The sequence below is a fragment of the Cebus imitator genome, unplaced genomic scaffold (assembly GCF_001604975.1).
Source record: "Cebus imitator isolate Cc_AM_T3 unplaced genomic scaffold, Cebus_imitator-1.0 Scaffold275, whole genome shotgun sequence".
Classification (NCBI taxonomy): domain Eukaryota; kingdom Metazoa; phylum Chordata; class Mammalia; order Primates; family Cebidae; genus Cebus; species Cebus imitator.
The window spans coordinates 2,086,752-2,097,160 of record NW_016107590.1 but is presented as its reverse complement, the minus strand read 5'-3'; positions in this window follow the sequence as shown (position 1 = coordinate 2,097,160).

The window sequence follows — 10,409 nt, the reverse complement described above, 5'->3', positions numbered from 1 at the left end:
CTGAGGACACTCCCAAATTCTTCATATGAGCTCTTCCACCTTAAACTTCTGATGTTTAGCAACGCGTCCTAGAGTTCTTATTTGGTTTACTATAGGAAATGTTGAGTTATTCTTTAAGTAGTTTCAGCTGCCTACTATATGGAAAAAGCACACTCCAAAACCATAAATCAAAACAAGAGGAATTTTGGAAATTATACAAGCATAAGAAAATTAAGTAATATATTTCTAAATGATCAGTGGGTCAATGAAGAAATTAAGAAATTGAAAATTTTCTTAAATAATGGAAACACAACATATCAAAACCTATGGGATACAGTGAAAGCAATACTAAGAAGGAAATTTATAGCTATAAGTGCCTATATCAAAAAGAAAAGCCTCAAATATATAACCTAATGGTAAATCTTAAAGAACTAGAGAAGCAAGAGCAAACCAAACCCAAAATTAGAAGGAAATGAAGACCAGAGCAGAAATAAATGCAAGTGAAAAGAAAACAGTGAAAAAGATCAACAAAAATGTTTTTTGAAAACAAAATTAAGCTTTTAGCCAGACAAAGAATAAAAAGAAAACTCAAAATCATGGGTGAAAACAATGACATTACAATTGATACCATAGAAATTTAAAGTATCATTAGTGGCTACTATGAGAAACTATATGCCAATACATTGAAATGTATAGAAGAAATCAACAAATTCCTAGACACATAAAATCTACCAAGATTGAGCAATGAAGAAATCCAAAACCTGAACCAGCCAATAAAAACAAGATCAAAGCTGTAAATAAGAAGTATTCCAGTAAAGAAAAGCCTGGCACCCAATGACTTCACTGCTAAATTCTACCAAACATTTAAAGAAGAACTAATGTCAATCCTACTCAAACTATTTTTTGAAAGATAGAAGAGGAAGAGGAGGGAATAATTCTAAAGTCTTTTTTTTTTTTTTTTTTTTTTTTNTTTTTTGAGATGGAGTTTTGTTCTTGTTTCCAAGGCTGGAGTGCAATGGTGCAATCTCAGCTCACCGCAATCTCCACCTCCCGGGTTCAAGTGATTCTCCTGCCTCAGCCTCACAAGTAGCTGGGATTACAGGCATGCACCACCACACCCCACTAACTTTGTATGTTTAGTAGAGATGGGATTTCTCCATGTTGGTCAGGCTGGTCTCGAACTCCTGACCTCAGGTGATCTGCTTACCTCAGCCTTCCAAAGTGCTAAGATTATAGGCATGAGCCACCACGCCAGCCCCAAAGTCATTCAATGAGGCTAGTTTTAGTAGGACGCCAAAAAGAGACAAAGACACATCCAAAAAAGAAAATTACAGGTGAATATCTCTGATGAATATTGATATGAAAATCTTCAACATAATATGAGCAAACCAAATTCAATGATACATTGAAAAGTCATTCATCATGACTAAGTGGCATTTACTTCAGGGATGCCAGAATGGTTCAATATATGAAAAAATCAATCAGTGTAACACATCATATCAACAGAATGAAGGACAAAAACCATATGATCATTTTAATTGACACTAAAAGCATTTGATAAAATTTAACATCCCTTCATAATAACCTTTAAAAAACTAGGTATACAAGGAACATACCTTAACATAATAAAAGCCATATACAACAGACACACAGCTGGTATCATATTGAATAGGGAAAAACTGAAAGCCTCTAAGATCTGGAAAACGCAAGGATGCCCACTTTCACCAGTGTTATTCAATATAATATTGGAATTCCTAGCTAGAAGAATCAGACAAGAGAAAGAAATAAAGGGCATCCAAATTAGAAAGTAGGAGTTTGCAGATGATGTGATCTTACGTTTAGAAAAACTCAAAGATTCCACCAAAAAAAAAAAAGCATAGAACTGAAAAATTCAGTAAGGTTGTGGGATACAAAATCAACATGCAAAAATCAGTTGTATTTCTATGTCAACAGTGAACATGTGAAAAAAATTAAAAAGTAATCCCATTTACAATAGCCGCAAATAAAATTAAATACCTAGAAATTAACCAAAGAAGGAGAATGTGTCTACAATAAAAGCTATAAAACACTGATGTAAGTAATTAATGCACAAAAATGAAAAAATATTCCATGTTCATGGATGGAAGGGACCAATATTGTTAAAATGTGCATATTACCCAAAGCAACCTACAGATTCATGCAATCTCTATCAAAATAACAATGACATTCTTTGCAGACATAGAAAAAACAATCTTAAAATTTATATGGAATCGCAAAGACCCAAAAGAGCCTAAATTTTCCTGAGCAAAAAGAACAAAACTGAAAGAATCACATTACTTGACTTCAAATTATGCTACAGAACTATGGGAACAAAAGCAGCATGATACTGACATAAAAACAGACACAAAGAACAATGGAACAGGACAGAGAACCCAAAAACAAATCCATACACTTACAATAAACTCACTTTTGACAACTGTGTCAAGAACATCAACTGGGAAAAAGATGAGTATAATAATAAATGGTGCTGGGAAAACTGGAAGAAGAATGAAACTAGACCACTGGCCAGGTGCAGTGGCTCTCACCTATGATTCCAGCACTTTGGGAGGCCGAGGCCGAGGCAGGCAGATCACAAGGTCAGGAGTTTGAGACCAGTCTGGCCAACATGGTGAAACCCTGTCTCGACTAAAATTACAAAAAAAATTAGCCAGGTTTGGGGGCGTGCGCCTGTAATCCCAGCTACTCCAGAGGCTAAGGCAGAAGAATCACGTGAATCTAGGGGGTGGAGGTTGCAGGGAGCTGAAATTGTGCCATTGCACACCAGCCTAGGTGACAGTACAAGACTCCATCTCAAAAAAAAATGAAACTAGACCATTATCTTTTGTCATATACAAAAGTCAAATCAAAATGGATTAAATACTTAAATCTATGATCTCAACCTATGAAACTACCACAGGAAAACATCAAGGAAGCTCTCCAGGACATTGGTCTGGGCAAAAAATTTCTTGAATAATGCCCTACAAGCACAGGCAACCGAAGCTGAAATGGACAAATGAGATCACACCAAGTTAAAAACCTTCTGAACAGCAAAGGCAAAACTCAACAAAGTGAAGAGACAACCCACAGAATGAGAGAAAATATTTGCAACCACCCATCTGATTAAACAGAATACATTGGGAGCTCAAATAATTCTTTAGGGAAAAAAAAAATCTAATAATCCAATTTAAAAAGGGGAAGAGATTTGAAAAGACATTTCTCAAAAGAAGGCATACAAATGGCAAATAAGCATATAAAAATGTGCTCAAAATCACTGATTATCACAGAAATGCAGATTCAAAACTGCAATGAGATATTATCTCACCCCCAGCTAATGGGCTTTCATCCAAAAGATAGGCAATAGCAAATGCTGGCAAGGATGTGGAGAAAAGGGAACGCTTATACACTGTTGGTGGGAATGTAAATTAGTAAAGCCATTATAAAGAACAGTTTAGAGGTTCCTCAAAAAAAACTAAAAATAGAGCTACCATATGACCCAACAATCCCACTGCTGGGTATATTACCAAACAGAAGGAAATCAGCATGTCAAAAAGATATCTGCACTCCCATGTTTGTTGCAGCACTGTTCAAAATATCCAAAATTTGTAAGCAACCTAAGAGTCCATCAGCAGATAAATGGATAAAGAAAATGTGGTACATATACACAATGGAGTACTATTCAGCCATAAAAAAGAATGAGTACCAGTGATTTGCAACAACATGGATGGAACTGGAGGTCATTAGTTTAAGCGAAAAAAGTCAGACACAGAAAGACAAACTTTCCATGTTTTCACTTATTTATGGGAGCTAAAAATCAAAACAATTGAACTCATGGAAATAAAGAGCAGAAGGATGGTTACTGGAAGCTGGGAAGGGTAATAGGAGCATTGTGGGGAGAGATAAGGATGGTTAGTAGGTACCAAAAAATAGGCAGAAAGAATAAGACTTAGTATTTGAGAGCACAACAGGGTGACTGTAGTCAATGACTTAATTACACATTTTAAAATGACTAAAAGAGTATAATTGGATTGTTTGTAACACAAAGGATAAATGTTTGAGGGATTGGATACCCCATTTTCCATGATGTGATTATTATTCATTGCATACCTATGTCAAAGTATTTCATACCCTATAAATATATACATCTTCTATGTACCCACAAAAATTGAAAAGAAATGCCATTTATTAAGGGATGACTGTGCCAGGAACTAAGTCTTTGCATATTGTCATTTAGTCATTACAGTAACCCATACTACTATCCCTATCCCCACTTCACAGAAAAAGAAATGCTAAGTGTAGGGCAGGGACCTAGAATTAGGCTCACATGAGGTGACTGACAGACCTGATTTGCTCAGTATGAGGGGTCTCTTGGATGCAGGACTTACAGTGCTAAAACTGGGAGAGTCTGAGCAAATCAGGAATTTCCCTGTCACTCTATTCAAAGACCCCATCCTTCCTCGTGAACATTCTGAGTCCTTTCCTCACAACCAAAAGCTCAGAGGTGGAAGTAATGGTCCAGGAGTCAGGTGTTTTTTCTCCACCCACACAGCCTAACATGACCCAGTCCTGGGAAAGCCATGTGAGAGTGAGCTGCTGAGAGAAAGGGTAGGAAGTCCAGACTAGGGTATGAGCTGGATGAAGTCTCTCTTGCATCTAACCTTATTCTCAACCTCTAACTGGAGGCATCTTCTCCCTGAACTTAGGTTATCATCTCTCGGAAGCCTAATAGCCAAGTTTTGAGAACTTTGATGGGAAAGCGAATACCAGCTAGATATCTCTATTCTCACTCCCAACAGGCAAAGCAGAACATTATCTAGGTCTTTGTAGGGTTACGAGAAGCTGGAGAGATACAACATTTTACACAATCCCCTGATTGACCAGGTCACCCAACCCCTTCAGACATATCAACGGGAAGTCTGACTTCTCCAGAAACCCCGACTACTCCAGACAAACTGATAAACGCAATGCCAGAAATTCTATACACCCAGATGAGTCCAAACACCAGCCATTTGGTATTCTGGAGAAGTAGATAATTCCCCCCAAAGCATCCTGGATACCCAACTCATGCAGAACCAAGTTGACCTGGAGCCCCTAATGAGTATGTTTCCTCAAGTTCAGCATTGGGTTTATGGGATTATGACGCAATTACTGAGGCTCAGTTCTTAACACTCTCTGATCACTGAATTTTCAGTGAAAATTTTTAATCTGCAGATGACCTGACCCTGCCCCACAGCAATTATATCAGAGTGTCCAAAGTAAGGCCCAGGTGAATCTAATGTGCAGCCAGGATTAAAAAACATTACTCTGACATAGTGAGCCTCAAGGTACTGTTCCTGGAGCAGCATCACTGGCAGTTTGTTTTCATGCTAACAGACAAAATTATGTTGGTGGATAAAATTAACTGTTTCCCTTGACTTCCACAGTAACAGAAGTATCTGTCCATGAGAAAATGACAGACATTTTCTATGATAAATGGTGCTCAGAAAACTGGAAGAAGAATGAAACTAGACTGTTATCCCTTGTCATTTATAAAAGTCAAATCAAAATGGATTAAAGACTTAAATCTCTGATCTCAACCTATGAAACTACTATAAGAAAACATCAAGGAAACTCACCAGGACATTGGAGAGTTTACCAGCCTCCCAGAAGAAGTGGGCTTTGGAAAAGAAAAATTTAACATGGTATATTTATATAACATGCTTAATTAAAATAAACACATGACTGTGTGATACTTATGCCAGAGGACCACCGCTCTACCTATCGCCATGGTTCTGCATTGGACACACCTTGATCTTCCTTGGTTGCTAGCACTTTCTCTAAATTTGGCAGTCTTTTGAATGAGGTCTCAAATTTAGCTTTGCACTTTCATATGGAGAGCTGCCTCTGAGCTGTACTGCATGTCAACACCCAATCTTTAAATGCTTTTATCTCGCAGGCAAGTGAGAGTCTGCAGATTTTACATATCTGCTGGCCATCCCAGAATCATTTGGGTCTTCAGTTAAGCATCAGCCTTCTGCTTACCTAACTTGGACCCAGACAGCTGCTATAAATTTCAGTAAATTGCTTAGCTGATTCCAAATAATATATAGGAAAAAAATATTGAAATGAAATGCTCTGAAAATGTTGTGGTCTGAGTTTTCTAACATTTACTTTTTAAAATTATCTTGATCACGGTAATTATTTTTCTAATGTTACATTAAAAGTGACAGTTTAAAATGTTGGACAGGAAGGAGATGTAATTTAATGAAAGACATCTTTCTCCACATTGACATGGATGTTACATTTTTTTTAAGATTTTAATGTGGTCTAATTACTTTAAAATTCTGGATATGCATGTTTTATTCATGATTTTCTCCATGATTGAGAAAGTTTTTGCAGCTCCTTTGAAGCTCTAACTTTGGAAATGTAACAAATAATGAAGCCATCATATTTTCAAAATGCTCAGATAGAGGAGACTTTTGAAAGACAGTATAATTATGAATCAAAGCTTGATCAGCTGCTGTGAAATGAGTTTTTAATTATTACATTGCCCATGATATGCTGGAGTTCACCAAGGTTAAGAGAGTGACCTCACACACATTCCTTCTGAAAGGGCAGAATTTTCTTTCCTTTGCAGCATATCACCTTGAATATTCAGAAACTAAGTTGTTCTGCTTCCCATGAAACTACTGCTCAGATGCCATTTTTCACACTGACTCTTGGTTAATCTCACATGAGAAATAGGAAGTGTCACTCATTTTTCTCCATATTAAAATGTATTATTTCTGCAGCAGGAATAATGGCTTCTGAATCAGAGTACTCACCAATTCCTACTGAAAAATTCACATTTTTCAAGGTAGTTTGCAAGTTTATTTAAAAGGTGCTCAAAGAATCAACCTTTAGATTTCAGAAATCTGGATCAAAATAACCAGTTTTATTTCAAGTAGCTGAAGAGAACACAGATTTTCCAAACTCAGGAAAAGTATATTTGCACAAAGAGGCTTTCTAGGCAGACAATACCTGATTTCTCTTGATGTAAAGTCCAACTCAAACAAATTTTCTTTAGTAAATAGTAATTTGCCTGAGTTGAGAACAAAAAAGACATAGTGTGAATAACTAAACTTCCTGCTTCAAATGTAGATATATCCATGTATATACTAGTTTCTGGTAACTAAATAAAACTGGAAGATTCAAACTTAAATGTTTAAAGGTCACTAAAAACCTAAGAAAAATATTACTACATGTCCAAAGCAAAATGAAAATCCTTTTGGTTTAAACTCTATCACACTATTTTTCCTCTAATACAAAATGTCACCAAATTCTGGGTCTAGTATAGAAATTAGCACTAACTTCTCGACCTCATCTAAACTGCTCTTCACAAATAAGTTTGAACTGTGATTTCAACTTAAGGAGGAGCACTTATTTAAAACTCAGTATATCTCTGGTTCTTTAACATATATGTGTGTATGTATATTGCGAACCCAGAAGTATCTGAGACAAGTCTCAGTCAATTTAGAAAGTTTGTCAAGGTTAAAGATGTGCATGTGACAAAGCCTCTGGAGGTCCTGATGGCATATGCCCAAGGTGGTCAGGGTATAGCTTGCTTTTATACATTTTAGGAAGATGTAATACATCAGTAAGTGAATGTGAGATTTACATTGGTTCCATGTGGAAGGGTGGGTAGGACAACCTGAAATGGGGGCTTCCAGATTATACGTAGATTTTTAAATTTTCTGACTGGCAATTGGTTGAAAGTTATTAACAACAGACAGGAATGTCTGGGTTATAAGAAAAGGTTGTGGAGACCAAGATTTTGTCTGGCAGATGAAGCCTCCAGGTAGCATGCTTCAGAGGGAATAGATCATAAATGTTTCCTATCAGACTGATTGTTTGTGTTGTTGTTAATGCTGGTCAGCATTCCTGAATTCCAAAAGGGAGGAGGGTATAATGAAGTATGTTTAACCCCTGCCTTCTCAACATGGCCTGAACTACTTCTTCAGGTTAACTTTGGAATGCCCTTGGCTGAGAGGAGGGGGTTCATTCAGATGATTTGAGAGCCTTGGAATTTTATTTTTGGCTTACAAGATATTTACGTATTTGCTATTCAAATATAAATCAGAGAGAGAGGTATAGATGTATGAAACATGACTTGGAATTCCTATTAACAGTTTTCTCTTTTTAAGTTTCAGCAAAAGTACTTGGGCTCATTTAAGGAGCATAAGTTGGATCCTGAAATAAGTGTTACTTGTAGGAGATTTGTCATTAAAATGCTGCTCCAGGGATTTGATTTGCATAAGATCTGATTACAGTTAGTAGCTGTTCACATATCTATGCTAAATCAATGTCACTTCATCAACACACAGGTTATCTTTTCTGCTCACATTAAAATTGGCTCAACTTCTAATTGAGAAATACAGTACTGTACACACCCAGCCTGTCCCTCTGTCACATGCTTTGTTCCCTACAGTTTTCAACCAAAAAGGTTGATCAGTCAAGTTTTATGCAGAATTTCTAAGGTTGAGCCAACCCTACATACCTTATCTCTTGAAAATGTTATCTATGAAAGTATCTGACATCTCTGCCATTGGAGATAAATGGCATAAGAACCGGTAGACTTACTAGAAGTAAATAATAATAGCTAACATTTATTGAGCAATTATGAACTGTCAGATCCTCAACTAAATGCTGCTCAAGTATTTTAATCTATCCTTTAACCTTCAGGCAGCCTGATGAGGCAGCTACCATTATTAATTACTCTGTTTTTAAGTGAGGAAGCCAAGCCTTAATGAAGTTATTTAACTTTCCCAGTATCATAGGCTCCTCATTGGTGGAAACCAGAGTTAAACTTTGAAGTGCATACTCTTAGACATTCATTTCCCAGAATCTGAATAATCAATATTCTAAAATTATGCAGATCCAACAAAGTATAATCAGAACCCTGCACTTAGTGACACTGTTTAAATAGAAACCTCAGAAGCAAGTCCCCTCCCTGGGACAAAAATCATTCAGTGGTGTCATCAAAATGCAATAAGCTCTCATGACACAGCTCAGAATACTACCTGAGTGCCGCCCCCAACAACTACATGCCGGTTGTTAAGCTCATTTTGTGTTCCAAATTTCTGTTGTGAACACTGAGATTATGGTTAGGAATTGATGGCAATACTATAAGCTAGTAATGATGAAACTAAAGATGCCCTCCAATTATTAAGTCATATTGACCACCTGTGCAATTATACAGGTAGTGCTAAACACAGCTTACCATACATACAGATACACTTGTGTGTATTATCACTAAGCTAATAAAGAACTTCATAATTAGAAATCAACCAGTGTGCACATAGAGGGCCTCTGTTGCACATGGCTAGTTCTACCCAAACTCTTTTGGAATATAAGCAAGGCATTTGTGTACACTATCCTTCTCTATGAAGGATTCTAAACTCAAAACATTGTCAGCTCCAGCCCTTGTCAGAACGATGAGACTTCCTTTGCCACAAATACTGAATATGGTAGTAATTTAAATTGCTAAACTCTGTGCCCTGCTGAAGCACACCTGTTAAAATAACAAAAAATACAGATTAAAACAAGAGATCATTATGTAATTAAGAGATTTGTGTGGCTGAAGAAGAAACATGTCAGTTCATAAATAATGTATTCCACAGTTAAAACTATTGCTTCTGGATATATTTATCAAGCTTCACCAATTCAAATAAATACTTACTGAGCACCTGCTATTACCAAAGTACAAGGATAGACACTAAGAAATGCAAAATGATTAAGACTTCTCCCCTATTCTGAGGGAAGTTACTATCTAGAAGATATCTCATATAGAACATATCACTGGACTTAAACTCAGCTGAATTATTCACTAATCCATCTAAATCCCTGAAAGAATAAATAATTTGGAATATTTTCAGATTTTTGTATCTCATGTGTTATTCACTACATTGCCAAAATTCATTGAGTTCTGTTTTTAAAAAAATGTAGTGTTCTTATATTTCATCCTGAAATAGCTAAACTCCAAATTAGTTCCCAAGACATTTGAAGCATCTTTTTGTCTCTTCTGTGTAGCTCTGTTAACACTTCTGCCTGAAGAGAAGTCATTAATTCATTTCACTCTTGCATTGGGGACCAACATTTGATCTCCTTTGGCCTGAGGAAGGGAAGCATTTGAATAATGTTCAGATCACTTTTAGGCACTGATTAAAGAACAGAATGTTTCCATGACTGTCAGAACAAGAGCTTAATGAGTTTAGAATGGGTGGGACTGGAGAAAGACTTCACTCTGTTCTATGCCTGGTGTTAATTAGGTAAGCTTCTCCTTTGCCTCAGCACCTCACTCCACTTTGATGCCCCAAAATGTGAAACATATCCCTTTTTTTCCCCTCAGCAATACTTGGGATGGGTTTGAGGTAGATGTAGCCACTGTCCTTCCTCAT